This window comes from Protopterus annectens, chromosome 8.part0 (genome assembly GCF_019279795.1).
Source record: "Protopterus annectens isolate FY-2018-M chromosome 8.part0, PAN1.0, whole genome shotgun sequence".
Lineage (NCBI taxonomy): Eukaryota > Metazoa > Chordata > Ceratodontiformes > Protopteridae > Protopterus > Protopterus annectens.
Genome location: NC_056741.1, coordinates 1357686244 through 1357712025, shown reverse-complemented (window position 1 = coordinate 1357712025; position 25782 = coordinate 1357686244). Strand labels below are relative to the sequence as shown.

Below are 25782 nucleotides of genomic sequence, written 5' to 3'. Positions count from 1 at the left end.
AACAGAAAACTACTACTAAACTCTAACAAAACCAAGTCCATAATTTTTGCCCCCTCCCCATAAATAGCAAACCACCACTGTCTTCATAAAAGACTAGAACAACCATGCAGTCAAACCAGTCACTCTTTTTAAAATACCTAGGAATCTGATTTAGCCAGTCTGAATTTTTAGCCATATAAAGAAGGCAAGCATAACTCAAATTAACTACCTACTTTTGTGGGCCAGGAGCTTTTCTTTTAGTTACACGGTAATCAAGGTTTTGTTAAATTCAAATGGTTGAAAATGAATGAAATAATCTTCCCTTTCCTCTTCCCACTTGAATGAGTTGCCATTGGGAAATTAATCCTGTTTGCCCAGTTGGAATATGGACTTCTTTCTGCAGTTTCTAGCAGAATCGTAGCATTCCTCCAATCACTTTCCAACAAAATTTATCTGTTCATTACAAACTCCCCTTCACTCTATCACTATTTCTAAAACAAAGAGTAGTTCTGTTACTATGTGCAGTTTTATCTTAAATACTTGTGTATTGACAGATATTTACACACCACTTGCTGCAAAACTAGTCACCACCACACCACAACAGTCTGCCCTCTCCGATCCCACTCTTAATCTGTGACTGTACTTCAAACATTTAATGTAAAGAAACAGTGTACTAACCACAGCTTCTTCTTAGCTCCCAAACTTTTGCAGTCTCTACATAACTACTTGAGACCTCACTAGCTATTTTAATTTAGGCTGCAGTTGAAAACATAACCTCTCAGCCATCCCAAGTGAAATTCTTCATTCCTAGCCACTTCATTTAATTTTCTCATACTTAATACACAGTCTTTCTTGAAGCATATTGTCTTCAGCTATGGCAGTGGTTCTCTTCTCTAGGCTTCAAAATCTTTTGTAAATATTTTTTTCTCGCACTGTCATGTTAGCAACCATTGTTTAATTACAAGCAATTCATCTTTGGATTTTTTCCTCTGTATATGTATTGCACTACTGTATTCCTTGCCTGTTGTGTTGTATGTATGTTTTGTTGACTCATTTGGTACTTCAGTACCATCAGGTTAGGACAGAAAGTGGTCCAGTGAGACCATTTCCCTACTCCATGAAGCAAACTTAAAAGCTTTCTGTACTGTACTAATGTGTCAGAATCATACAATTTACTGTCTTCTTTCATTTGTTAACCTCAAAATGGTTTTAATGGAAAATTCCATTCTGACATGACTTTTTTTAGTCTGTTCATCTTGCTGTCATAATGCTTTTTTGTCCCTGTGATGTAACGCAACATAGATACGAGCTTTTTCTTGCCTTTAGTTGGTGATAGTTCACTACTTCTGAAAAAAATCATTCTGAATTACTGTGATTCTTGCTACATGTAAGCTGCTAAAAACCTATTTATGGTCATTTAAACACATTTCATCATAGAGTAGAACACGTTCAGACTCAACTGGTTATACAGTTTAGGTAAACAGAGTAGTTCCAGCTAAGTCTTGGAAGAAGAACTGAATGGGAACTGAAATGTATTGAGGATATAAGTGTAATTGTTGAACAAGTTAAACATGTTGAATAGGTAATTCGCATGCTGATAATTAAGAAAGACATAAATGGATTAGAGATAATTATACCTAACAAATTCTTATTTGTGTTGGATGCTAATCATGGGTTTTGGTAAATTAATGTGGGTGAAACCGGCTAAAATAATTGCATATCTAACACTCTTCTGCATAGATACAGATTTCTTTGATTGCCTTTTAGGATATTATCAGAATAAGAAGTGTTTTAAAGAGTAATATTTGAAGTAAGTAGCCGAAGGGTATATATAACATAACTGATGATATTCTATCAGGAGAGTGACCAGTCTAGTACATGTCTTGTACCTTTTCAAACTACTGAATAGACTGATGCAAAAATCTTAAATTGGAATAAAGGCAAATGTTAGATCTGTTTTGACTGGTTCATACATACTTGCTAGTCTGTTGATCTGTGAGGATTTTAAACAGACTAACCTTACATTTTCAGGTTAGTTTTTTGGCCCTTGTGTTTTGTATAGGAAGTAACCCAGAGGCATGCAAAACAAGGATGCAGTTTCCCACCCTTTTGCTCAAGTAAAGTTTGAATAGATTGTGAGAGCAGTACATTGCTTTATGTGGAGTAGAAAACCGTTCCCTAGAAGAGATAAACTCTGTAATACATACCTTTTCCTCCAACATGTTTTATTTATGTTGCAGAAGAGATTGAGTTCTTTTGAGTGGGTGTTCATGCTACCACTGCACTTACCAATGTATACTAGGTCTGGCAGTATGGAGTCTGTCGACTTTTTATGTGAGGCAGAGGTCTCGTCTTAGTAGCTTTTTTGTTGCTGGGAAGAGGGATAAGGCTTTGAGATGGTCTGCATAGTTTTTGTAATTTAGGACCGTGATTTTTTTAGTGAGAAAACATTGTAATTGCTTCAGTTATTGACAAGTGTTTGGACAGGTACATATCAAATGTGGCCTTATTTTCAGTGATCAGGTTGACTCTTAATAAAGTAGAATGATTACATCCCTGGACCTGGATGCCATGCCTTTATATATAAGCTTCAGAATGAAAAAATGACTTATTTTTTAAAATAACAGACATGGTAATTTAAAAAACATTTTGTTGTCGGCATAGTTTTCTAAATCTTTAACTGTGGGATCAACTTTCAGAGGTAAGTTATCAATGTGACAGTTACAAGGGAAGTTATAATTGCTAGAGAATATGGTTATACATTTTTTGGTGTTTAGTTTTAGTCCTTGGTTTTGATACCAGCTCTTTGTTTGGGGAAGGCCCTTTTAGAGGATTTTGGTGTCATCCTGGGAGATTACAGTCAGTCATTTGCATAAACTCTTAACATTTTCATTTACTTTGCAGAACTAAATGCCGAAGAAGGGTAGACCAAGGACTGAACCCCAAGATACACTAGTGACATGTCTTTTGGAGGTGGTAGTTCTAATTTCCTGTGCTCTTTGTGAGCCAGTTTGCTATCCAATGAATTGCATAGGGGTTTACATTTAACTAGGAGAGAGAATTTGTGATACCAGAATGTGGGATGGTGTCAAATGCCTTTGCGAGGTGTAGATATGTGGTATGTGCTGATTTGCCCTAATCCTGTATTTCAGTAACTTTGTCAAAGAAGTCGACCACGTTATGTAGGCAAGTTCTACTCTTGACAAATCCAAACTGTCTTGTTGAGAGTTTGTGTGTTAGCTAAGTCCATATTTATTAATTCCTTAATGATCCTTTCCATAGTCTTATAGATGAGACTGGTCAGGCTTATGGGTCTGTAATTACTAGGGTCTGTTAACACCTCACGTGTGCAAGGAGATGACTGTTGCTGACCTTCATTCATCCCACTTGAAGTTTTTTGGAGGCTGATATTGAATTAATCCCTTGTAAGATGGTCTGACAAGTCATGTTTCAGTCTGACCTGTAGGCAGCCTGCAATGTGATATGGCCCCATAGAAGTAGTACCCTTGGTCTTGTATCTTGAAGAGGAGTGCTTAGAAGATTTGAGGGGGGCTGTAGATCTAGGTATGTGATCAGGGAATATAGGAAGGGAGTGACATTTGCACTACATTTGTCTGCCTGTAGAATGGGTCTGTGTGTGAGAGATATCCTTTACTATCAGCTCAGCACAGTGCTGGGCATAATTTCTGAGATTTCTATCATAGCTAAAGAAGGCTTTGTGATTATCCTGAACCTAGGTGGCTATTTTTACCTGATATCTAGCTTTCAAAAAGCAAAGGAAAACTCAGTAGATACTGCTGAAGCTAGCTGATGAACAAACACCAACAACAAAAAGAAATCTTTGGCTAAGACACCATGGCTTCTTCTCTCTTGAGAAAAATACTTCTTCCAGACATATCAGAAAATACACCACTTTATTTGGAGAAAAGACAAAAACGATGAGTGCTTTCTGCTAAAATTAGCTTTCTTCAGATCATAGCACTACTGTCATCTGAAAACATTTAAAAGCAAGTAACAACCCATCACAATACGTCAAAAAACTTATTGACCAATAGGAAACAATTACTACTGTTTAAAACATTCCTTCAGATCTTGTACTGTTATAGGTCGCTCATAAATTAAACGACCAATCACTAAAAAAGGGGAGGGAAAAAAAATCAAAACATAAAAAATAATATTGCGGTTAACCAAGCTATAAAGTTATCAGTAACACGCACAGAATCTTTCAAAAACATTGGAACCTATAAATTGTTCCTAATCGGACAACTCTTCATTAATGGAATGGCAGTAATATAAGACTGAGATCAAAACAGTTTCCATAATATAACAAACACTCATTGAGGAAACATTTACAACATGTTGAATAACAGGGCTTTCAAGTCTATCAGTGTCATAGCACAAAAGCATCCATCAATAAAGAATAAGACTCAAGCAACTAAAAAGAAGAAATTAAAAAAATATATTCTTCCTTGATCTAAACTTGTGAAGTTATCGGCAACTAACAAAAAAGAAATCAATGGCTAGTTCTAAACTTTTTCTTGGCCTCTGAGATCAAACATAGATAGCCTTCAGTAAATGCTCATATAAATAAGTCCAATATGTTACAAAAGCACTTCCGTAATTCATATATCCATTCAGCTTATCACGGAATAAATTAACTAAAGCGAGATCCATACTGGTCTCTGCCATAAAAGGTATGAGCCTATCCTCTACTTAAACAATCACAGTGTAAGCTTAAAACTGTCAACCAATCACAGGACACTAAACAGACTCTATGCCCAAGTTTCCGCTAGAATTTTAAAACACACCAAAAATATGTTAAAATACACACCTATAAATTATTTATCTAATAGTCTAGCTTATTATAAGACCTTAAGGAGATGAATTACATAAAACAAACTCTATATTGGTCTCTCACTCAAAAAAATTAGCCAGTTACAACTATCTTCTACTTAACCAACTATGATTTAAGCTTGAAGCTGATAACCAATCAAAAATCACTACACGATTTCTATGCCCAAACACTGACTAACATACTATACCACACTAACAAAAAAATATATATATGTGATATACTAAAAAAAAAATCTACAATATGGTTAAAGTATGGCGCTATACATATTAATATAATCATTTAGCTTATTATAAAACCATAAGAGGATGAATTGCATAAAGCGAGCTCTGTATTAGTCTCTTGCTTAAAGCTATAAGTCAATTACAGCTATCCTCTACTTAACCAATTGTGTCATGAGCTTGGAGTCGACAACCAATCATAGATCACCAAACGACTTCCATGTCCAAGCATTATCTAGAGTACTATTATCACACTAACCAAAAAATATATAATATATTAGAGGAAGCCAAATACACAAAATAATTAAAATATAACTTATACATATCTAATATAAAAATCTGTATGTAGATAAAAAATAAAGTAGTAGAGAAAATTGTAAACCGGTAATGGTGATTAATCGGAACAACCATAAAAGTACGGTCGCATAGCAGCCTCATACATATCTTTCAAACCCTTCAAATGTACTTCTTAGTTACAGCTAATCTGAGTAATATATCATTAATTTTCAAAAAGATTAATTGCGAAATCTCCTATAAAGGTGCAAAAACAGTATCGTGTGTATATCACTATATCCACTTTCATAGCCAATGAGACCAAGTGAGCTTAACAATAAACAATACAATCCAGAAAATTACAAACCCTATTGGGAATAGACTGCATATACTCAGTAGTATCCCAAAAAAAAAACAGATCACTAACTGGTTGTAAGGCCAATCAAATATGAAGTGAAGGTTCAAAGCTATAATTTTTTTTCAAAGATCAAAACTAACAGAATGGTATGAACCCTTCTAAAATAAACTAAGTGATTGAAACAACATCTAAGAAAATAACTACATGAACGTAGTGACTGAATTACCATAAACATGGGGCTACAACGCCTAACATATACACTTTCACTATAAATGAATAATTCTAGTAAACAGCCAGTCTTTTTGTCTCTTACAGGGGATCAGACAAAACATCATTAAAAATATGTTTAACAAAGCATTGCTTTAAGATAAACAGTTGATGCATTATTGAGTTTGTTATAAATAAAAAAAACAAGAACCATTGGTTGGCCGCCAGAATGACGGTCAACCACTCACTCAGTGACATTTAGAAAAGTAAATAATCATGCTTCAAATGAACATATATAACTCAGGCTGCAACACCTAGCATGTTTTCTTACATTATACGTAAATACTTCTAGTAGGTGGCCAATCACATGGTCCCTTATGGGGAGCCGGCCACTCATCATGCAATATCAAATAAACATACAGAGCTCAACATGATTAGGACATAGTCTTTGCACTTAAATTCGATGAGCAAAGCATATTGGTAACCAGCATGATATAAAGTTGGAAAACCTAATGTAAAAATTGTCACTAAAATGAAAATTTCTAACAGACGATCTGCTGTATCATCTTCTCAGAAGAATCCACCAATCACCATATAACTGCAGAGACAACAAAAAACAAAACAAGGCAATACTTTAAGATAAAAATAAATGTCGGAACATATAATCCATTGCCTAAAAAGAATGGTGACACTAGAGATCGAAAACCACTTAGAGAAGGGAAAAATATATATAAATATCCATCAAAAGGACAGCCATCCAGGGTATATCTTTAATACTCTGTCTTAACATTTACTTAGTCTCCCCGCCTTCAAGATAGGTCTGAGGGGCCCACATTATTAAGCCCCGGAGGGCAATGAGCTCTCACATTGACAATCCATTTGCTCTCCTTCAGTTCCATACGATTCACCACGTCCCCTTTTCTCAATGTCTGGTGAATGCACTCAAAAACTTGAAACTTTAAATTTTGATGAGGAAAGGTGGAAACATGCACTGATAACACATTATTAGGGTCACCATTCCTTGTGTCCCGTAGATGTCGTAAAACACTCTCTTAGATGCTGCTTGGTTTTGGCTACATAGAAGGCCTTACAGATCGAACAAGTAGCTAACTAAATCAAGTTCTGTGCATTACAGTTAGCAGATACTTCAAAGATATATTGTTGGTTGGACACTGGATGAAGGAAAATATTTTTTCTATCAATAGAAGAACATGCTTTACATCAATGGCATCTGAAAGTACCTCTCCTATTAGATGCAGAAGGTTTTGTAAAGCCATCTTTGTGACAGGCAAGCCTTTTAAGAAAGATGCTTCCTATTTTTGTAACAAAATCTAGGATGGTCCCCGACAATTTCTTTGATTTTTTTTCATCTGCTATTAATACTGGCCAGAATCTCTTGATTGTTTCGCAGACCGTTTTGCTGTCATTACTATAGGTCATCAGACATTTCGTATATGGATCATCCCTTCTAGTTTTAGACTGTAATGGTTCAACTGGTCGACTGAAGTATGGTCATCCCTTATTTCTTCTCTAATGGTAATAACATCATTGCTCAATTCAGGATCTGCATCCCTCTACCCACTTGACTTTAAATTGTGATGCAATTGAACATACTCTTGTTGAAAATCATGTTAATTTGTACACAAACAAGTGATTCTAGTAACTTGGTTCTCCATGATGTTGTTAAAGACATGCTTGGGATGCATATTCTGTCCATGCAAATAATGATTTCTCCATGTTTCTTTTCTATGCAATTTAGTTTGAATTCCATTCACTGGATCTGTATAGATCTTAACATCCAAAAAGTCAACCCATATATCAGAATGATTGACTTTAAACTTGAGAAAACCAGTTGTGTTGTTCAAATAATCCATGAAGAAAGTCAGTTGCTCACTATTACCTCTCCGTAAAATAAAGATGTCATTGACAAAATGACCATAGTAGTGTAAAGATGTTGATACCTAGGATTTAAACTACAAAGGACTTGGTCTTTCTCCTATTGTGCTAGAACTAGGTTAGAGTAACTATTCGCACAGGGGGGTACCCATAGCCACCCCCCCCAAGTCTGGAGGAAAAGATATTGTCCGTAGACAAAAACATTGTTTCCAGTACTAGGTCTAATAGATGGCAAACAGGGTCTCTCTCTACACCTAAGGAGCATAAGAACTTATTATGGAATTAATGCCAAATTCATTAGGTATAACAGTGAACAGGCTATTAATATCCATTGTAACTAATAGTATATCCTGAAGATCTCTCAGATCAGCTGTCACTCATCTCAACTCTGTTAAAAAGCTACCCATATATTTCCGTACTGTTTTGGCTTGTGATAACTGTTTCAGCCCAGATTCAATAAAGATGGAGAGAGTCTCAGTGATCCATCCCCTACCAGCAACAATAGGGTGTAGGGGTGGATCGGAAAGGTCTTTGTGGATTTTCGGAAGGCTACTTATAGTGGGTACAGTGGGATTGTAAACTATAAATAAATCAGACAGCTCATTATACTTTATATCATGCTGGTTACCAGTAGTTGTAATTGGCTCATTTTTTTCGAGTGAGAGACCAATATAGAGTTTGTTTTATGTAATTCATCTCCTTAAGGTTTTAAAATAAGCTAGACAATTAGATAAATAATTTATAGGTGTGTATTTTAACATATTTTGGCTGTGTTTTAGAATTCTAGCAGATGCTTGGGCATACAGTTTGTGTCCTGTGATTGGTTGCTGGTTTTAAGCTTACATTGTGATTGGCTAAGTAGAGGATAGGCTCATACCTTTATGGCAGAGACCAGTAAGGATCTCGCTTTAATTAATTTATTCCGTGATAAGCTAAATGGATATATGAATTACGGAAGTGCTTTTCTAACATATTGGACTCGTTTTGTTATATGAGCATTTATTTTAGGCTATCTGTTTGATCTCAGAGGCCATGAAAAAGTTTAGAACTAGCCATTGATTTATTTTTTGTTAGTTGCCGATAACTTCACAAATTTGGATCACGGAAGAATATATTTTTTATTTTTAGTTGTTTGAGTCTTATTCTTTATTATTTATTGATTGGATGTTTTTGTGCTATGACACTGATAGACTTGAAAGCCCTGTTATTCAATATGCTGTAAATGTTTTCTTGATGAGTGTTTGTTATATTACAGAAACCGTTTTGATCTCAGTCTTCATATTGTCATTTCATTAATGAAGAGTTGTCTGATTAGGAACAATTTATAGGTTCTAATGTTTTTCAAAGATTCTTTGTGATACTGATAACTTTCTAGCTTGGTTAACTGCAATATTATTTTTTATGTTTTGATTTTTTTCCCTCCCCCTTTTTAGTGCTTGGGTCGTTCAATTTATGAGTGATCTATAACAGTACAAGACCTGAAGGAATGTTTTAGACCATAGTAATTGTTTCCTATTGGTCAATAAGTTTTTTGATGTATTGGTTGTTACTTGCTTTTAAATGTTTTCAGATGATTGTAGTGCCATGATCTGAAGAAGGCTAATTTAAGCCGAAAGCGCTCATCATTTTTGTTTGTTCTCTGAATAAAGTGGTGTATTTTCTGATATGTCTGGAAGAAGTATTTTTCTCAGGAGAGAAGAAACTGTGCTGTCTTAGCCGAAGATTTATTTTCGCTGATATCTGACTTTGGTTGATTTGATCATGCCAGGGTTCCTTGTTAAGTTTAGCAAGATTGCTGTTGGAATAATGAGCATTAAATTTATTTTTGCATGCAACTTTTTTTTTTCTTTTTATAGGTAAATCAGATGGTATATTTATGAGGGGACAGATTCATTTATGCAGCTATTTATATGCTTACAGAATGTTTAGGTAAATGATTCCACAAGCCAGGGGGTTGTTAAGATGGAAAGGTTTTTTGAATTTAGCCAGGTCATCACTCAGTTTTGGTAGATTCGCCTTGGCATAACGTCTGAATACCGTGGTATTGGAAGATGCTTCTGGCTTCAGTCTTAAGGTGTTTACATCTGTTTTGTGGTCTGATTTGACCTGAGAGAAAGTTAAAACTGATGAGGAACAAAGTTGTCCATACTGGTAAAGATCAAGTCCATGATTTTAGGTTTATAGGTGTTTACTATGCTAATGACAACAAAGGCCTTTTTAAGCCTAGCCATGCATCCCAGATCTCTGACATGTTCTGGTACCATTGATAAGTGTAAGCAGGAGCTTGAGAGATGAAATATTTCCAAGCAGTGGCTTGGGAGATGAACCATTTACAGGTTGCCTTTGTCCATTAGGGACATAGGTGCCAAACCAGGGATGAATTTCCTGTTCCCCTTCCAGCTGTCCAGTTTGCACTTGAGTTGGATTAGGGAAGAACTCTGTTTCACATGGATGGGGAGCCTGTTCCAGAGATGAGGTGGTCCCTGGGATACATATCTGTCTCTCCAGCAGGTCCCATTTATACCATAGGCAAGGTTTGTCTTTAGAATGAGTAATTCTGGTGCTGTTTTTTGTGGATATGCAGGAGGTCCATCAGAATAGGGTCTGACAATGCCCTGTATGCCAGGCATAGATCTCCCCTCAACAGCCTGTAGGAGACGGAATATAGGAATAGGGCCTTGAGGTGGTCTGCATTGGACATTTTTCTTATGCCTTGTATTCTTTTAGTGATGGACCTCTGCCGTTCCATTTGTTGGATATACCTGGTTAGGTACATGCCAAAGGGGGCATTAAACTCAGTGATAGGTCTGATGAATGCCAAATACTGTGGAACATTGACTTCTTGGACCTAGATACCATGCCTTTGTTTACAAGTTGCACAACATAAAATTATTTCCTTACTACTGTAACTATGTGATGGTCACAGGCTAGATAATTGTGTCCCCAACTCCCTGACTACTGGCTCAACTGTTAGGAGTGTGTTGTCAGTATAGGAAATTACTAGGGGTGGATGACTTCCCTAAGGATGCTATTATGCATTTCTTGGCTTTTAGTTTTAGTCCATGGCTTTGACACCATTTGTTTGTCTATCAGCCCTTCCTGGAGAACATTTGTGTCCGTGTGGGATTCCATGATGGCTCCTAATTTGCAGTCATCTGCAAATGTAATCAGCTAAAGACCATTGACATTGGTCTTGACTTCAGGGACTCCCCTTGTGATTGGCCTCTTTGTAAAGGTGGACTCCCCAGTTCTAACTTCCTGGGTCCTGTCTGTGAGCCAGTTGGCTATCCACCGGGTGACGTACAGGTTTGTACGTAACCTCTTGAGTTTAACATTCCCCAAATGGCATCAAATGCCTTGGCCAGGTCAAGGTAGGCAGTGTGAGCTATTTTGTTCTCATCCACTGCTTTGGTGAACTTCTTAAAGAAGTCCGCCAGGTTAAGTAGGCATGACCTGCCCTTCATGAAACCGAACTGGGTTGGGTCCAGTGTCTGGAGGTTTACTATAGCATTATTGATCATTTCCATGATAATTCTTTCCATGGCTTTGCATGCAAGACTAGTGAGACTTGCAGATTTGTAATTTCCAGGGTTGTGCAGAGGGATTACTGTTGCTGTTCTCCATTCATGAGGTATGAAGCCTGCTTGGAGGATACAGTTAAGTAGCAATTCCAGAGAGCCCATTAGGTCGTTTCATGCTATTTAGAAGGCTTCCTGGGATATTGTCTAGGCCCATTGATGCAGTCAGTGTCCTTTGCCTTAGAGCATTAAGAACCTGTTTCCTAGTGATAGCAGGGGTGGTTATATTTGATGGTATTTCCTTCGGGAAGGTTGAGGGAGGGAAAGAGGGGCGTAAAGTTGGAACTGAATTTGTCGGCCAGTAGGTTTGCTGTATCTTTTAGCTCAGTGTAGGTGGCTGCATTTATAATGAGCTCTGAATGCAATATTGCCTTTGAGGTTTCAGACATACCTAAAGAATGCCTCGTGGATATCCTTGGCCTGGGAGGCCAAATTTACATCAGATTTGGCTTTGTCCTCTAAGTTTAGTTTGAGAGTGCTTTTATCCTGCTAGTGCTGCACCTCCTAATTTTTGCAATGATTTCCTTCCTTCTGTTGTACAGCCTATTGTTTTTGTGATTATATGGCTTGTTTTTTTGAGGTAGTTCTGTACTTCCTTCTGGTGGGTACAGCTGCCTCTGTGCATCTATTAACATGCTTGTATAGGGTGTATGTGAACAGTTCTCAAGGTTTATGGGAGCTTGAAATTTTGCCGGGTTTTCTCTTAATAGCAGGAAGGTAGCCTTAGAGTAGTTCCTGAATATTCCAGGGTTATCTGGGGGTCCAGGTTTTATTTTTACTAGAAAAGGAGACCATTTTGTGGTCTGACCTTACCAGGGGAAGACATTACAGTAGGAGGTGTGTAGCACTCTCCCATATTAGTGATGACTAGATCCAGTGTGGTTGCACCCCTTATTGATGTATTGACAGTCTGGTCCGAGGATTTTGTGTTTACAAAATCCAGGAATCTCTGTGCCTGTACGTTTGGTGTCATATAGGATTCCCAGTTAATAGTGGGGTAATTAGTCACCTATGAATATGGTATTGGAGTGAATGGTGAGTGTATCTAATAATTTTAAATAGCATGGTATGCGTTTCCTGGGTCATAAAGGGGGACCAGTAGCTTGCACGGAAGTGGTATTGGATTTTGCCTATGGTGATTTGAATGTGGATAGCTCAAGTGCATTATCCTGTTTGACCAGGCTTGAGGTATATTTAATTTTGATGTAAACTGACACCCTCCACCTTTAGTCCCTGTCTGTGTAGTAGCTGGTCTAAATGTGTGGAATGCATTATAATCTTGCACTGAGTGCTCTCCATGGTTTAAACCATGTCTCAGTGATTGCACAGATGTCAGCATTCTCTAGGGTGAAGGGAGCTTCTATGGAGTGGAGCTTTTTGTTTAGACTCCTAGCATTGAACAGTAATACCTTTAGATTTTCTTGGTTTAGATTTGCTATGATGGAAGTACTTTCAGTTTGGAGTTGCCTGAAAAAAAGGTACTATGGAGAAGACAGTGTTTTAGCGAATATTCAAAAGCCTAGAGGGGAGAGATGCAAACCTCCCCTTTCAAAGTAGGTTGGTCTGTTGACTATCTCCTTCCATGTTGACAGATATTGGACCCCCTTAGCATGACACCAGAAACTGAGCCAGTTATTAAAGTCTTTTGTTCATATTGTGGCATCATCCTTGGAGAAGGTAAAATGCTGCTCAATGCTTGGCTCATACCAGCCTGGGACACGCATTCCAAGAGCTCCATGTCACTCTTCATATAGTCTAATGAGGTATGTCTTAGGTCATTTGCACTCACATGGACTATGACTTGGTCATATTGTGGTCCAGTGACCTGAGTGCATGCGTAATGTGATGGATCCTAGCTCCTGATAAGCAACTGACTGTGACTTTCTCCTTACTCAGCCTGGTGAGAGGGACATCAGTGTGTGTCATGATGGTCTCCAATGACAAGAGTGTTGGATTGTGTGGAGACTTGCCTTATGGACTTGGAAGTAGAGGCTCCATGAGATGTGGACATATGTGCTGATGTGGGGGGTGTTTTGAAAGAGTACATCTTGGGCTGCTGAGGGTATTTGTTATGTGTACTTCATCTAGGAAATCTGTGGGGTTTAGGAAGGTTACATTTACGTGCCTCAGCATATGTGGGTCTATATGTCTGCTTTGAATTGTGTGTGTGTTGGATGCAGCGTGTATACTCCTGGCAACCTTATTGACATTAGGAGTACTTCTATGTGAGAACTTTGCCTCCAGTAACATGTAAATACATCTCTCACGTACCATGTTTGTTTGAGAATTAACTAGTTGTCAGTAAACATGAGGCAATTTCTCTATTGCCTCAGGATGCCCATATCCACCAAGCTGGTAACTGAAATAGTGGGAAAGTTCATATCCATGGCTACATACCCTTTTTATTGATTAGACAGAGTGACAATATAAGGCAATGTCAGAAGTATCCTGTTTGCAACATTGGAGACAGTGCCTGTCGCTGCAAACTAGTTGTCCTGTATGCAACTACGTATTGGTGAAATTTCAGTCATGCTTTTACAGTAAAAATGTCACTCAAGGTGTCTGTGCTTATACAGGGCACTGCAAACACTTGAGAAGCTAATAAATAGACCCTGAAAATTTAGGGATGAAGTATTTAGGCGGATATTCTGAAGTTAGAAACAAATCAAGTAGTATTTACCGAAAACAAATAATTAGCTTGTCAAGAATGATGAAAAGATGGTAGTCGTATGAATGGCTACTGCCTTGGTACTACTACTGCTGGTTTCCCTATAGCTTTACTCTTCTGGTATACAATGCTGCTTTGCTTCTTAGTGATCCACAGTCTTGTCCCAGATGATGCAAGGGTTTGTAGGCTTGTTGCAGCCTTTTTCTGGTAGATGCCTTGAATAGCAACCAGACCAGTCAGGAATGTTGAGCACAGACGCTCATTGCCCAACCAGAAATAGTCCGGAATCGATGCACTCTGCTCTTCTCTCACCAGGAGCAGAATATAAGCACAAATTCCAAGCTGTCATCTATAAAGCAGTTATTAGGTTTTCTGGTGATCAGCAACCTTCAGGAAATAACGTACCTGTGCTTCTCACACCAGGAGGAAACAGAAGCACTAATCCCAAGATGACTACTGAGAGGCAGAATGCGGGCTCTCCATTAGTTGGTGGTCTTGCAATAGATGTTGCAGATTTTAAAGGTAAGATGGAAAATGGGTTAATATCCAAAGCATTGCAGTGTGCACTAAAGCAGTAAGATATGAAAGAGGGGGCAACGTAAGCTTTAGCTGTGTAAGTGGCAAGCCACTAATTTTAAAAGAGCAAGATAGAAAGGGGCTGGGCACTTTGTGTTCTGATTTTATGTAATACATTTGGTTCGCCAATAAATTAAAATATTTGAAGGAGAGTAATTTCACAAAATTATAATTTTCTGCTTACAACAGCCAATGAAAGGGGAGAGGGAAGGAGATATGTGGTCAAATTAACATAAGGGCAGGCAACTAAAACGACAGTTGAGTTTAAGAACACAACAGTGCCAGGGTGGGAGGTTGAGAACAAATTTCTCTGTGACTCACAAAGGCACAGCTGTCGTCTCTTTCTTAGTTTTAATATGGAATTACAAGCAGAATATAAGTAAAACACAGTGTAAACAAAACAAATCACAATATACAAAATGGAAGACAACAGTAAACTAATAGAAAATATAAGAAAGCAAAAGCAAACTAACCTTTCCCTCACAATAAGTTGTGGCAGAGTCTGGGAGAGCTTTTCCAGTAAAGCTGCTGATTGTGGTAGAGGCTAACTGGCCCAGACAGTTTGTATTGATGAAGTCCAGAAATTTCTGTCCCCCTGTATAAAACCCGCTTTAGCGCGGCATCGGGCAGTGCTGTTTAATTGGGTTTAAACCATTCTTGGCTCCACAAAGTCTGCTCTTCACTTTTTCCCTTAGAACTGATCTAGTTCTCATAATAAACACCCTGTTCCCACTCTAAAGCCTGGCACTTGCTCACTAAAGCAATTATATAAGTCAGCACTAAAAAATTAAAAGCACTACACCCTCACAAACTCCCCTTGAGTACTTTGTTCACCATTGGCCCTTTTTTTCAATTATAAGGCCCTTTTTTTTCAATTATAAAGGAATTCCCAATACTATTCTAACATTTCCAAAGGTCAGTTGTCAGTCTCCTCTCCGGTCCAGCTGGTGAATCTGGGAATCTTGAGGCAATGTTACAACTGCCTCATGTACACAGACAACCCTCTCCTCCTCCCAACAAATTCCAACACATGAGAGATGCAACCATATAGCCAAACTGGAGGCTAAGCTCTCTCAACTCAGTACTGGCGTAACCAGTCAGGAGGAGAAGGAAACCACACTCACTACAATTCCAGTCTCACATAGACCTACCACGACAACAAACCAAACACATAAACACACAAAAACCTACTCTGAGGCTCTAAATAAAAATCTGCCTAAGCAGCAGAGACCTCCAAAGCAGACACCCAAGCAACCGCTACCCCAATACAAAACACGTGCAACACATAGCTCACAAAGCCAGTGTGCCGAACAGTCACAGCCCTTAAGGCTAAACAACACACCTGATACACTTGTAATAGGTGACTCTATCGTCAGGCACACTGACATCCCGCTCACCAGGCTGAGCAAGAAGGTCACGGTGAGCTGCCTGTCGGGCACTAGGATCCGCCACATAACACAAGCACTCAGGTCACTCCAAGGCAAGTACAAATATGACTCGGTCATTGTCCATGCTGGTGAGAATGACCCGAGACGTACCTCCCTGGACTACATGAAAAGAGACATAGAGGAGCTCTCCGAGCATGTAGCCCAGGCCGGTATGACCCTGACCTTGAGTAGCATCTTAACCTCACCAAGAATGATGCCACAATATGAAGACAAGATGATCAATTTCAACAACTGGCTTAAGTATTGGTGTCATTCAAAGGGGATCCAATGCCTGTCTGCCTGGGATCTCATGCTCAACAAGCCACGATGCTTCGCTAGGGACAGCTTGCACCTGTCACCCCTGGGCTTTCGGATATTGGCAAAGGCTCTTGCCACCCCCATAGTGCCTTTATTAGGCAAGGCTCAAAAGACAAACCCACCTCCATAGGTATCACAAGGGATAAGAAACTGAGTAATGCTCCTCAACGCCAGAAGTCTAAACTTCAAGATGCACGCACTCGAAACTCTCCTTAGCATGGAGAACATCGATATCTGTGCAGTAACAGAAACCTGGTTCAAGGCTCCCGAGAGCACCCCAGCACTACCAGGTTATACCTCATACCATGTTTTTCGGCCCCAAAACTTGGACCGAACCACAAAATGAGGGGGAGTATCAATATTCATCAAAGATACCCACATCTCCAGGTTGGTGGCATAGCTTGAAGCATCAGAGACTATCCATGTGCAACTAACAGTAGGTAAAACTGCCTTCCAGTTTATAGCCTGCTACAGACCACCCTCCCAAACCCAGGAACCCCACTCGGCCTTCCTGAGAACACTGGAAAATATGAAGGTCTCTCCAAACACCATTATATTGGGCGACTTCAACTACCCTAACATAGACTAGGAGCATTACTCTAGCTCCAACACCCTAGCCCAAAGGTTCCTAGAATTTATAAACTCAAATGCTATGGAACAACTTGTTGCCACTCCCACAAGAGGGGAAAACATACTGGACCTGGTCATCACCAACATGGGGACTCTATGCTCCAGACCAGAAGTGTATCCCTCACTGGTAAGATCAGACCATAAACTAATCTCACTAGATATTCACATCCCGACCCCAGCCCCTGCCCAGAAATCCACAGTGAAAAACTTCTCTACAGCAAATTTCACACTCCTCAAAACCGAGGTGGAATCCTTCAAAGCCCCTGGGCCTGTGGAAAATACGGCCCAGACCGCAGAATCCTTTATAAACACATTCTATGAATACCTTCAGGAATGCATGGATCATGCAATCCCAAATAAAGCCAAGACCCAATCCTCCAAAGTTAGGCGTCCTGTCTGGTGGACCCCAGCCATAAACAAACTATACAATAGAATGAGGAAGCTACTACATGATAGAGCAAAATCCCAAAAAGGGAAGGCATCTCTGATCAGTATTAGCAAAAAACTACGGGCACTCATAAAATCGTCTAAGGCCAGCTTCGAGAGAAAAATTGCACAGGACACTAAGGATAATCACAAGGCTTTCTTTAGTTATGTTAGGAACCTGGGTGGGAATTCCCAGATATGCTCAGAATTAGTCCAAAATGGCAAAAAATACACCGAACCCACAGACATTGCCAACATCCTAGCTGACAGGTTCAGTGCAAACTTCTCCCCACCAAAAGGGCAAATATCTATCCCAGCAGAGTGCTGCCCCCCTGACATCTCAGATGCTCAGGTAAGAGCCGCTCTCTCCAAAGCAAAAAACACAGCATCAATGGGACCATACGGTGTCCCGGGCTGCGTCCTACATGAACTCCAAGAAGAACTAAACCCAAACATAAAACTACTGTTCAATCTCAGCCTTTACTACAGGATATGTACCCAAAGAGTGGCGTACAGCAACAGTGGTCCCTCTCCACAAAGGTGGTGCCTCAACGGATCCTGGAAACTATCGCCCCATAAGCTTGACTAGCTTAGTGTGCAAAGCTATGGAAAGGATCATCATGGACCTCATAAATAAAGATATTGGGGACCTACAGACACTGGATCCTACCCAGTTCGGCTTTGTTAAGGGCAGATCCTGCCTCTTAAACCTGGTCGATTTCTTTGAAACAGTCACCAAGGCCATTGACAAGGGGAAGGTGGTCCACACAGCCTACCTGGACCTTGCAAAAGCCTTCGATACAATACCCCACTCGGGCATTATAGATAAGCTCACCAGCTTAAATATAAACCCCTATGTCACTAGATGGGTTGCAAACTGGCTCAAGGACAGAACCCACATGGTTAGAATTGCTGGAGCCATGTCAGACTCCAAACCAGTTACAAGTGGCGTCCCACAAGGCTCAGTCCTGGGACCTCTCTTGTTAGGTATATATTTCTCGGAGGTACAGACTAACACGGAAGGACTGTGGCTGACCAAGTTCGCAGATGACTGCAAACTGGGCGCCATAATAGACTCTCCAGCCGACACAAGCATCCTACAAAAGGGCCTCATAGAAACAGACAACTGGTGCCAGAGCCATGGCCTCAAGCTAAACGTCAAAATGTGTATAGTCATCCCCTTTGGCAAAAGCAAAGTGCCCACAAATTACCACATAGGTGGTAATCCATTAAGTACGGAAGAAGTAATTAGGGACCTGGGGACCCAGGTTGATAGCAATCTCTCATTTGACTACCACGTGGCCAAAGTGGTTAGAAAAACATTTTATATAGCCCACCTAATCATGAAGGGATTCACATCTAGATCAGGAGAGGTCATCGTGCCTCTTTACTCATCCCTCATCAGGCCCATAATTGAGTACAATGCCCCTTTTGGGATGTACCTTACCAGACACCTGCAGCAACTGGAAGGACCCCAAAAGTACCTCACCAAGAGGATCAAAGGGCTCAAACAGATGCCATATGCTGCCCGGTTAAAGAAACTCCAGCTCTACTCAGTGGCATACCACCTGCTCAGAGGCGATCTGTGCCTTACGTATAAAGCCATGTCCAACCCGGAATTAATGGACATGCTGCACCTCAGAAAATCCAAATCCCATCGAGCTACACGCTCGAGAGACTTGAACCTCAGCACTGAAATAAATAGGACATGCTGGAGGGACAGATTCATAACCCAGAGGCTCCCTTCACTCTGGAATAAAATCCCAGTCTAGGTTAGGCAGAGTCCCTCATTGACTCTCTTCAAGAGGAATCTTGATGAGTGGATGGGAGATAGTAGGTTTACCCCGGGTATCACTTCTGTGTCACTGTTGGACAGAGGCACAGTATACTAACCTCGAAAAAGCAAAATTAATTTAAAATGGGTGGCGAAAGCCAAACACACACTGGCTAGGCTTATAAATGCCCTAGGGCAGATAGCCTAGTATGAACCTGTGAACCTTTGCATATTTGAGGATGTATAAATCCCCCAGTTAAGGTAGTTAAAAGTCTCTTAGGGGAATGGTGTTTGGTTTAATGCATAGGGACTGCATACTGGTTTAGGTAGGAGGAATGGGCTGAGGGGGACTCTAGATAGCTGTGATACAGTAAGGGGTTTTGTTGACTGCAAGTTTGAAGTGTTGTTCCAGGTCGTTATCTTGTCTGAGTCTAGAGTTGAGTTTTATTTATTTTTTTATTTAATAACATGGAAATGCTTTTGCATTTAGTGCCTTTATGTAATGCACTAGGCCTGAATGTGGGGTAGGCATTCTAATGGCACTGATGAAATGCAGTCATTGGTCTTGAATCATGTCTGTGCTCTGTGACAATGCATATATGTGTGTTTTCCAGGGGATGGAGTGCGTGTAGGGAGTGGAGTTTTTTTTAAGGCTCCTAGCTTTGAGCAGCAGTAGTTTTGTTTATTTTGTCCAGCACAGCATAAATTGCTTGCTGTCTGCATTTCCTTAAATTTCCTGAGCTTCATTCTGCATGTATTGTTCTTACAAATTGCATTTATTCCTGTGTAATTTGCTCCTTCCCTTTTCTAAATATTCCACCTCCATTTCTTTTTTTTTCTTTACAATGTTCATTACTTAAGTTACAGTTAAGATTTTTCTAGCAATTGCTTTTTTGATAGCCAGTAGCATAAAACTTAGTAAAGCCTTACTATGACTAGGCATTTCAGATCCCTTATCCCAGCTCAAAGTAATTATTTCCTTAGTTACAATCGTTTGCTTCCCCAGCAGTTCTGACAAAGTACACTTTAGGAAACTATTAAATAACGACACTTTGTTATATTCCCAAAAATACAAAAATAAATGCACCCATTTACCTTTCTCTTTCCCATTAAACCTCCACCATTTGATATCTACCCGAGGAAAATTTTTCTGAAATCTGCTTGGTGTATTAAAATACTTAGGCAAACACTTCCCAGCAAAAACCCTTCCAGATGTTATTGCATACTTAGTAGCCATACAGATGCCCTACCACTGTTTCTTTGTAAATTGCCTTTTCAGTTTTTCTTCCCAATCTTTTCTAGCCTCATCTGTTTGAGTCTTATAGCCTTGTAATAATTTGTATTTCCTACTAATCCCTATCTTTTAACAGCAGCTTTTGTTTGACTAGATTAAACTCAGCCAGAGCCAGTTTTTCACTTAGCTCTTCTCTATCCATTGTTCTTTGAGTATACTCTGTTTACAACCCTTGGTAGGGAAAGCAGCTTCTAATCTGCAGTCCAAACTTCTGCTTGGCCTTATCCCACTTTACTTTTTCTATCCTAGTTATTATTTGCTCCCAGTACCTTTCCTTCTTTGCCAATTTTCTGCAATACATTCTAACCTTCTGTTGCCTATTTGCTATAACCCCGCTTGCAGTCATCCCTATTGGTAAAATTTCCTTTCTCCATTCCCATTGACTTAGTTTTTAGAAAATTTTCTGTTACCTTGTAAATGTAATACTGTATGTGGTTCTTTTTAAGGGTCTGCAGGCAAAAATCTACTGTCTCTGTATTTCTTGAATCCCTCACGCCTCCCCCCATATATCATTCCTTTCCACTTTCAAACATAACATTTTCAAATGATGTATATAAGCCTTAATTACATAGATTTAAAGTATCCTTTCAAATCAGGTAGTCCCAAACCACCTTGTAATATAGGGATAATCAAATTATCCCACTTAACAATTGCCACCTCCCCTCCCAAATAAATTAATTGAAATCTCTGTTACTATCCACACCTTTGCCTATGGTTTATAAAAATTTGTCTGACCTGTATATAAAACTTCAGAGGCTAAAAGCATCTTCACTGCTTGTATCTTAATTTCATTACCTGTAGTCAAGAGCTTCCATTTTCTGAGTTTTTGTGATATTTCTTGTTTAGTCTCTTGACGTTGTCCTATTCGATTCTCAGCTAGAGCGTCTTCTGTGTGGAGACCAGCGTGACTGGGCGTTCCTTCGTTGAAGGTTGTGCGTCAGGGCTGGCAACTCGGCATGTAAAAATCTACTGCCAATCATTAGCGGACCGGAGTTCCGCTGTGGCGACCCCTAACTGGGAAAAAGCCGAAAGAAACAACAACAAGTCTTCTCACATATCTTTAGATGACACAATACCATCCTTTTTAATCCATACACTATATATATATATATATATATATATATATATATATATGTATATATGTATATATATATATATATATATATATATATATATATACACACACACACACACACACATATATATATATATGTATATATATATATATATATATATATATATATATATATATATATATATATATATATATATATATATATATATATATATATATATATATATACACACACACACACACACACACATATACATATATATATATATCTATACTGCTAAACCAGTTCATGTGCTACATAGTGTATTGCTATCGCCTTTGCTTTATTTTCATTTATTTTATATCCCTAAATGGCTTGAAACAAGTCTTCAAAATGTTCCAGAATGCAGAAATGTATTTTCCAGATTTATCAAGTAAAAATTTGCAGCTGCTATTTTTCTTGATCATGGTAAGTTGTACCCTTAAATTTGCCAGTCCTTTATTTTCTTTCTAATGGTTCCAAGTGTAAAGCATAAATGCAGATTATTCCCGTCTGGTTTCTCTGTTCAGAACAGCTTTACTATGAGAAACCCTCCCACATTAATTCTTGTTTCTGCCCCTTCTTATATCCTCCTAATTAACCATGTTCTGCCATGGAATGCAAATACTGCCATTGGCCTAGTTATTAAATCCTAACTGTCTATGCTTTCTCTGCATCAAGACCAACCAACAATAACAACATTTCTTTACATTCTACTTCCCTCTGGATCATCATTGTTCTGTTAACATTGTCAAATGTTTGCCATAAAGCCGCACTGGTCCATACCTTTCACTATTTGCATCATATTTGCTCATTTTCATAGCTAGTATAGAAATAAGTACCCTATAATCATTGTTTAAAATTGAAATAGTGTGTGAAGCTGGATCTGAAGGTTATTTACCCCATTTGGTAATGCAGCCACCACAGCTTCCTTCAAAGATGTTGGTACTGACCCCCTTTGTTTTTTTTGTTTTTTTAATATTGTTAAACAAAACCTTCCAGATATGTATAACTTTCCTCCCTCCTTCCTAATTTCCAAACTTCCAGAGGAATACTGTGTCTGTTCCTGGAGACTTCCCTATTGATTGAGATAAAAATGATTAGGTATAAGTCATACTATCCCATCTTGACTATTAATTGTTGATCCTCATCTTCATTTAACCTTGTTGTGGTTGAGCCTTCCTTAAATATTTCCACTAGTTTCTTTTATTGGTTTCCTTATTCATGTGCTTTTTACAAATGTTCACAGAATTTCTGAAATATGTCTAATACCTCAATAGGATCTCTGGTTATTTTTCTTTTCGTAGGTTACTTTTAGTTTGGCAACAACCCTTTTCACTTTCTTTTGCAAGAAAGGAAAATATAACTGAAGAGGTTAGATTTCTAAAAAAATACATGAAAATATTTAGAATGGAAGATGTGAATTTGGTAACTGGAACGCTGATGTAATTTGATTATTTCCCAAGGTACAGTAACAGGGATATATCCGATAGAAATTGTATGTTACAGAAGCATGGGTATTTAATTGAAATCTTTGAAAAATATCAACTAACTGTTTTAGATCATGTACCAATAAAGACTACGATAAATATCCAGAGTAATGAAGTAAAAAATGAGACACCAGCGCTCTCCTACTTATCTGTTAACGTGAAGAATTTAATGGGTAGTGGAAATTATTTTAGTTATTAAGGAAGATAGATAATTTCTCCAGAAAGAATAGCTAGGGATCTAGGGAGTTGGATAAAATCAAATTGAAAAATATGTAGATGTAAGAGAGAAAGAGATGATGGAAAGAACAGGAGTTATTTAAAGGGGTGATTAAGTTTAAAAGTATTGCAGAAGAAGAAAATCTTACAGACGAAGAAAAGCAATTGTGCAGTGCTTAAAGCGAAATAAAGGGAGTATTTGAGTAATAATGAATGGGTTTAGAAAGGAAGCAGTTAAGCAAGCTTTTTTGGTTAACTCCAGACGACAAAAACTGTTAGCATAATGCACATCTCCAGTTCTTACAAAACTGGAGACTGCGAACAACTTTCTATAAAATGTAGATATACAGCAGATATTTGCAGTCTCAGTCATAGAATAACATTATACTTAACCTTTTACTGTCCAGCACCACACAAAGTCAAGAACTACGTACTAGTACATTGTCAGCAGTGCAAAGACAGTATAGATAACCTACCCCTGTTAAACAACTACCACTACTCTGTCTCACCGGCTCAAATCTGTAATTCTAACCTGCATCTCTTTCTTTAGGCTACTTCAGTGTGAAACTTTTTCATGATTAAAGATCTTGTCACTAACACAGATTCCAAAGAGATTGCTCACACCTTTCTACTTGCTGCATTGTGAGTGATGATGAAATAATTTCTCTATTTTGTTGTGTTAGTTTGCTTTGTATGTGTTGTCTTTCATAGTATTGTTTATACTGCAACCTTACTGAAACATTTTGTTTAATCCTTCGACGGTGAAACTGGAAATATCGCACTTTTCATACTGAAGTCTTCCGAGTTCAGTTGAGTAGACTTTAGGAGTATTTGGTGAAAGTGTTATTTTATTATGTTGCCATTTTTGATATTTGATCTTCTAAAATGATTTTTTGGTGCCTTTTCGCTGTGTGATCATTAAGTTGCCATCCTTTGTTAATCTGTTTCTCCAGTCCCTGATTATTTGGGAGTCCTTGGGAGGAGAAGGAAAGAGCAAAGAGCCAGGGATTGTGGCCTTTACCCATTGGGGGCTACAAGGTTTTCTTTAAGCTCATAAAAACCCCAGTTTGCAGCCAAGTACATTGCACTGCTTTTTTCTGCACCAGAACGGTGTGTGTACACACTTCTGTACACATAAGAATCCCAGCTGAAGTGCTTATACTCCTTGGCTTGGCTCATGCTCCCCTGAGTCCATAGCACAAAGGCTGTACTTTTCAGGTCTTCCCCCACATTGTGCTTCTGTGGTGGGACTCTGCCAACACTTTCCAACCGATAAGGATTGAACCAATGTCAGATATTCACTTAAATTCCTGTCAGGCCTGTTATGCCACTATCATTGTTTCTCATCAGAAATGGCCCAGTTAAAGTATAGCATGAGACAAAACTTCTGTGCTGTAGTGTAAGTGACTTTCTTCGGATTTGACTAACATTTGGATGTGCACTGCACAATAAATAAGTATCCTATCGATTACACATTTACCAAACAGAGAGAGACCAAATAGAAGCAGTTCCAATTTAACCTGACACGGGGCTGTGAGATCTTGGTCAAGGCTTCATAATGCTGATTGGATGAGCCATAGGTGCACACAGAGCTTGTTTGCAAGATGCTGTCAAAATATGTTAAACTGCATACTTTGTGTGTGTAATTAAGGAAACTAGCATTCAAGTAAATAGCTTTAGGAGACTAAAGTAATCCTAATTTTACTGACTTTATTAGTTTAGGTCATTGTCTAAATAAACACGTACATATCCAGCATATCTGTTTGCTAAACAAAAATACATTTGTTTATGAGAAGTAAAATTACATTTTTTTTTTCATTTCTTTAGCCAGAATGAATAGCCACCACTGTTAAATACGCAGGACCTAGCCATGTGCATCACCTAGTACATGATACTTTTGCTGTCCCAAATAAAACTGTCTGATATGTCAGTTGAGCTTGTGCCTCTCTAAACTCCTTCAGAAATACATGAAACACCTCTATAGCCATCACTTGTTCTTTAACTCATATCTTTAACAGTCATTTCTGTTTGAATTTTGACTTGGAAGGGGAAGACCATGCCTTAGCCAAACAGTGATTCAGGGAAATTGTCCCTCAGTGCATGAAGTGAGTTTGCCCCCCCCCCACCACCACCACCACCACGTGTTCTTCTAATCAAATGCATACATTTCACAAAAACTGCATGAAAAGGCTCCATCATACTGTTTTCTTTCCACATATTTTCTCCTTTATAAGAGTGCTACCAAAAGAAACTAAGCTTCTAAAGATGGTTATTACTTCACTTTGCTTTATCAAGTCTTTCTAGGCTGAAAAGGACTCCAACCTGCACCTTTTTATGAAACAGGGACCATGTGGAGACCTGTGTATGTGAGAGTTGGCACCCTGAAGGTAGCTAGCGGGTGAACTGCTTAATTGCCATTAATCTTTGCAGTGATTATTTGCTGCAGGATCCTCTGTCAAAGGTCTGCTGATATGGTAAGTACTTGAACATATATACCTTACAGCA

At 38.7% G+C, this 25782-nt stretch overlaps 1 protein-coding gene across 7 annotated transcripts in view; it reads left to right on the top strand.

Moving 5' to 3' along the window:
• Window positions 1-25782, top strand: part of BCL9L (BCL9 like) — a 1117803-nt gene that overhangs the window by 995360 nt on the left and 96661 nt on the right. The gene's annotated exons all lie outside the window — the stretch shown is intronic.